Below are 6,000 nucleotides of genomic sequence, written 5' to 3' on the forward strand. Positions count from 1 at the left end.
AGGTCACAGAAGAACAGGGCTGGAAAAATGAGAACATCACGGGGAGGAAGAAGTCCTCACTAAGGCGTGAGCACATGTTGTTCCCCACCACACAGAACGTGTCAGTCTGCAGAGCACACCCTGGGACCTCCCACCATAGATATATTTCTGGCTTCAACTGGGAGAAGCAACAAGTTGACAGTCTCTGCTTCCTCATGGCAGCCAGAGACTTGCTGAAAACTGATATCATTTGGGCCTGTCTCCCTGCAAGACAAAGAACATAACATCCAAGAGAGTGAAACATATTCTCCCCACGTTGCTGGGGGAGGGCAGGGCGGGGAGATCTCTGCCTGCTTGGCACAGCCAACTTTAACTGGAAGACAGCAGAGTTTTGCAAGGCAAGGGAGCTGGGGGAACGCTCCGAAAACCACACCTCCGCCTTTTGGCACTGGACGTCAACTGAAAATCATTCTTTGGGGACTGGTTTTTGGAAAGTTTTTATGCTCATGATGAAAGCACAAGTTCTAAAAGAAGGTCTGTCGTAGGACTAGAGCTTAGAAAGTAAATAGCACAAGCACACTCTTAATGAAAAGCCAGTGCTCTCAGGAGACAGCAGCCCACTTGGATTGGATGGCTACATTAAGGACAAAGACATCGTCATGATGGGGGCTTCCCAGGTGGCGCTAGTGGTCAAGAATCGTCCTGCAAATGCAGGAGACCTGGATTTGATCCCTGGGTCAGGGAGATGCCCTGAAGGGAAAATGGCAACCCACTCCAGAATTCTTGCCTGGCAGGCTACATTCCATGGGGTCGCAAAGAGTCAGCCACCACTGAGCACACAGTATTGTATTCTTTAGGGAGGTAAAATGTACAGAAATATAAACTTTGTAGGAATTGTGTGTGTGTGTGTGTGTGTGGTGTGTGTGTTGTGTGTGCTCAGTCGCTTCAGTTGTGTCAGACTCTTTGCAAGCCCATGGACTGTAGCCCTCCAGCCTCCTCTGTCTGTGGGATTCTCCAGGCAAGAATATTGAAGTGAATTGCCATGCCCTCTCCAGTGGATCTTCCTGATCCAGGGATCAAACCTGTGTCTCCTGCATTACAGGCAGATTCTTTACCACTGAGCCACCAGGGAAGCCCATGGTAGGAAATAGTACATTCTAAAAGAATGGTACAGATGAATTTTTCATGGGATCAAAGAATGAAAGAACAATTACTTTCGTTGAAAGAAATTACCAAAAGCTTTATAGAGGAGATGCCACCCATAAACAGTACTCAGTAAAGAAAATCTAGAAGAATAAGTTTGAAGGCTTCCCACTTCAGGAAAATAATTGTGCCATGTTATTTTACCTTTATTGAATTAAAAGTAATTAGAATCTATTCAGCTAAAGCATCCTATTTTAATTTTAAATGGAGTTATATTACATTTATAAATTAAGATGGAGAGAATGGATATCTTAAAAATATTTAGTCTTAGTCTACCAGCTTATCTCACTGAATTAACCTGATTTTCTCTAATTTGACTGAAAAGAGAATATTGGACTTTGACTTTCTCATATAATATCCATTTTCCATTGTTCCATCATGTAGTTTGTTTTGTCTTGATAAGTGTTTGGATTTCTTGTCATTAAAATATTATTGGGATCTGAGTGCAGGGTAAGATCATAGAATGACCCTGTCTAAAAATAATGCCTGCCTCTGCGCTGAGTGTAATAAAGACGATGTTGCTTCAAGACAGAAAATGTACCTTCCAATGAGATTCACTCTTGTTGTGTGTTTTCCTAACCTTTGCCACATTCATCTTTCTACACACACTATGCCTTCTTAAGTCTGAAAACAGAAAGCTAAGACTCCCTGAATTAGAGTGAATTAAAGGAATAAATTCATGGTGAGAAATGTATTCCCTGATGAGAGACATTTTTCTACCCACCTCACAGGGTCACAACCTTTGAGGCTGGCCATTTCTGTGGGAAATGGTAATTATAATCAGTTTTTGAATTTCAACAAAAATATGCTTAGAAGAAGATTGTTTTTCTCTGAACCAATAAACTTTGTCTAAATTTAGGAACCAGACCAAAAGCATTATAGTCCCCTGAAGAAATAGTTAATGGGTCATCTCCAGATTGCTGAAGTATTGAAATAACATAAAATATTTTATAGGACATTATTAACTGTTTCATAAGCACATAAAAATGCCCATATATGTATGGTTTGGGATTCCATTTGAGGGGTTTTCTGAGACCTTTGTGTCTGTTCTTAGACCAATCATCAGTAGATTCCAGGTCAGGAAACCATGATCTGTATTGCTTAAAATGACTTAAAAGTGTAAGTGCTATGGCGCTTCAGTTGTGTCTGATTCTGTGCGACCCTATGGACTGTAGCCCACCAGGCTGCTCTGTCCATGGGATTCTCTAGGCAAGAATACTGGAGTGAGTTGCCGTGCCCTTCTCCCCGACCCAGGGATCGAACCTGCGTCACTTACCTCTCCTGCATTCGCAGGCAAGTTCTTTACCACTGGTGCCACTTAAAAGCATAAATTCAGTTCAGTCACTCAGTCGTGTCCGACTCTGCGACCCCATGGACTGCAGCATGCCAGGCCTCCCTGTCCATCATCAACTCCCGGAGTCCACCCAAACCCATGTCCATTGAGTCAGTGATGTCATCCAACCATCTCATCCTCTGTTGTCCCCTTCTCCTCCTGCCCTCAATCTTTCCCAGCATCAGGGTCTTTTCAAATGAGTCAGCTCTTTGCATCAGGTGGCCAAAGTATTGGAGTTTCAGCTTCAACTCAGTCCTTCCAACGAATATTAAGGACTGATTTCCTTTAGGATGGACTGGTTGGATCTCCTTGCAGTCCAAGGGACTCTCAAGAGTCTTCTCCAACACCACAGTTCAAAAGCATCAATTCTTCAGTGCTCAGCTTTCTTTATAGTCCAATTCTCACATTCATACACGATCACTGGAAAAACCATAGCCTTGACTAGACGGACCTTTGTTGGCAAAGTAATGTCTCTGCTTTTAAATATGCTGTCTAGGTTGGTCATAACTTTCCTTCCAAGGAGAAAGTGTCTTTTAATTTCATGGCTGCAATCACCATCTTCAGTGATTTTGGAACCCCCAAAAATAAAGTCAGCCACTGTTTCCACTGTTTCCCCATCTATTTGCTATGAAGTGATGGGACCGGATGCCATGATCTTAGTTTTCTGAATGTTGAGCTTTAAGCCAACTTTTTCTTGGTGGCCAAGAGGAGCTACCCCATGTCCAAGGTAAGTAGCAGCAGCTGTACTTTGCTGGAGCAGCTGTGAAGAGATATCCCACATCCAAGTTAAGAGAAACTCAAGTAAGACAGTAGGCCCTGAGAGAGGGCATCAGAGGGCAGACAGACTGAAACCACAATCAAAGACAACTAGCCAATCTGATCACATGGACCACAGCCTTGTCTAACTCAATGAAACTAAGCCATGTGGGGCCACCCAAGACGGACCAGTCATGGTGGAGAGGTCTGACAGAATATGGTCCACTGGAGAAGGGAATGGCAAACCACTTCAGTATTCTTGCCTTGAGAACCCCATGAACAGTATGAAAAGACAAAAAAAGCATAAGAGGCAGGTACAAATGGTGGAGTTATGCCCAATCCCAGTATGAGATGATCATAGCATCTGATGAAAATCAAAAAGGCTCTGGAAATGAACAGGATCCATGACTAAGGACTCAGAGATAGTATTCTCCCATAATTCCCCTCAAAAAAAAAAAAAAGGAAAAGTATTTAAACAAGTTATTTAAGCCATGTTAATATGCTTTTAAGTTTGGCTTGCCTGGTAGCTCAATGGTAAAGAATCTCTTGCAATTCAGGAGATGGAGTTTCAATCCCTGGATCAGGAAGATACCCCTGGAGAAGAAAATGGCAACTCATTCCAGTATTCTTGGACATACTTTAATGTGTAAACAAAAAAAACCTATGTTTTAAAAATGAACACTTATAAAACAATGAGAAATTTTGTCAGATCAACAATTTTATATCATGCATTCAAAACATGGATAATTAAAGACCAATGCTAATTTTACCTGACATTAAAAATAAAAAAAAATTATTTTACATATTCAACAATATTCTTCATTATATTCATCACAATATCTTGCTCAATAGCAGGAAGCTTGTCCCAAAGTATGTAGATGCTTTGAAAGAATTTGATGTGAATTACTATCAATTTTGGTAACATATAAAAATTCATTTGTTTTATTTCAAATCAGCTTTCATCATTACCGTTACAGACAATCCTTCACTTTTAAGTAAAAATGACTACATGCCCTATTGATAAGTGACAGGGAGAATTGTTGGGCCAGAAAATAAAACTTTCAAGAGCAAACAAGGTTGAAAGAGACACTTGGCTGAAAGTTATGGTTTCTTACACAGAGGAAGACGAATGCTCAGAGAATCACTTTCAAGTCTTGCTCTCACACTCCTAAAGTCAGGGAAAACCTATTGGAAGTGTTTCTTTCGTGTGCAGGCCAATTTTCTTCACATTCTATCAACCTGCTCCAGCATGGTGATGCGATTAGAAAATTTTTAGGCTGAAAACCTAGAAATCTTGATAATGAGAAGCTCATTTCTGCCCTCAAAAAATAATGGAAGTCCTAGAGGAATAGCAATCCAAATTCAATGAAAGAAACTAAGCTTTCACCCAAAACTTTGATCACATTACAGGAAAAATCAATGGCATAAAATTAATGCTGGCTCTCGCTTGGAGCCAATGCCCAATTTGCCTGAGCATAGAGCCAATATGAAAAAATCCAAAGCATTGAATAGCACCAAAGGCAAATCCAGGTTTTGTGGCGCCTGAAACTTACATAAATTGTGAGTCCTTCTTTTAGAAGACTAATTTTAGGAAACAGACTTTGCAAAATTTACAGACACCACCAAGCTCATAGTGCCATGGTTCCTAGAAAAATCTTTGCAAGAGCTCATGTAAGTTACAAGTCTGAAAGGCTTCTTTGCCTTCACAATATAACTACCTTTGAAATATCTACATAATAAAGAAATATTTGACTTGAATATCTATTTCATGCAACTGTTAGAGATTGTATATGATAACATAATGCCAAGGGTAAAATTAGCACACATTTTGATACATTTTTATTTCTTTCCCCATCTTTTCTTTGCAATAGCAAAAGATATCAACAACTGATTTTAAAAGGTAACCAAATGCTAAGAGAACTCTTTGAGACAGTTCTATACAGAAAAGTCTCATAACTTTTGTATATAGAATTTTTAAAATAGCAGATATTTTGATATTGTTATTTCAAAGCAAGCAATCTCTAGCAGTTTGGAGATATTAACATTTTTTAAACCACTTAAGTATTGATTAATTAATTGCTACTCTTGCAGATCTGGTTCCTGGGGGAGTAGACCCTGAGATGGAGATTATTATGGAGGAAATTTTCTAGGGAGTACTTGTAGGATTGGATCTAAGAGAGGGAAGGTAGCATAACTGGACAGAGGAAGAAGTTGAGCAATGATGCAACCATATTGGGCCTCAGCCAAGCCCACAGGAGCTCTGAAGGTGGAATTGTTATTGCCAATCTTCCTGCATCAGAGTGAGAGAGCAGTGTTTGATATTCCTACATTAAGCCATCATGATATGCAAGTTTCCTCTGGAAAGTAGACGCAATCTCGAGAAGGTGGCTGTTTTTATTATTTCATCTTTATTTTTTATTCATGTTTATTTACTTATTTGGCTGCAGCATTCAGGATACTAGTTTCCTGGCCAGGATCGAACCCTTGTCCCCTGAAGTGGAAGTGCAGAATCTTAAGCTCTGGACTGCCAGGAAGTCCCAAAGAGGCTCTTTTTTAAACCAGGAAACTTCCAGGGAGAATTAACAGGTTAGGGCTGTCATTCAAGTGCACTCCCAGCATCTGGGGAATATGTCTTTTAATCCTGAAGAGAACACGACAGTGTACTCTCTACAGCCTCTAGATCCACCTCTTCAGATAAGTCCCAGGAGACTGGCTGGTCTCTTGGTGGA

Source organism: Giraffa tippelskirchi, chromosome 6 (assembly GCF_054371585.1).
Source record: "Giraffa tippelskirchi isolate mGirTip1 chromosome 6, T2T-mGirTip1v1.2.pri, whole genome shotgun sequence".
In the NCBI taxonomy this organism is placed as follows: Eukaryota; Metazoa; Chordata; class Mammalia; order Artiodactyla; family Giraffidae; genus Giraffa; species Giraffa tippelskirchi.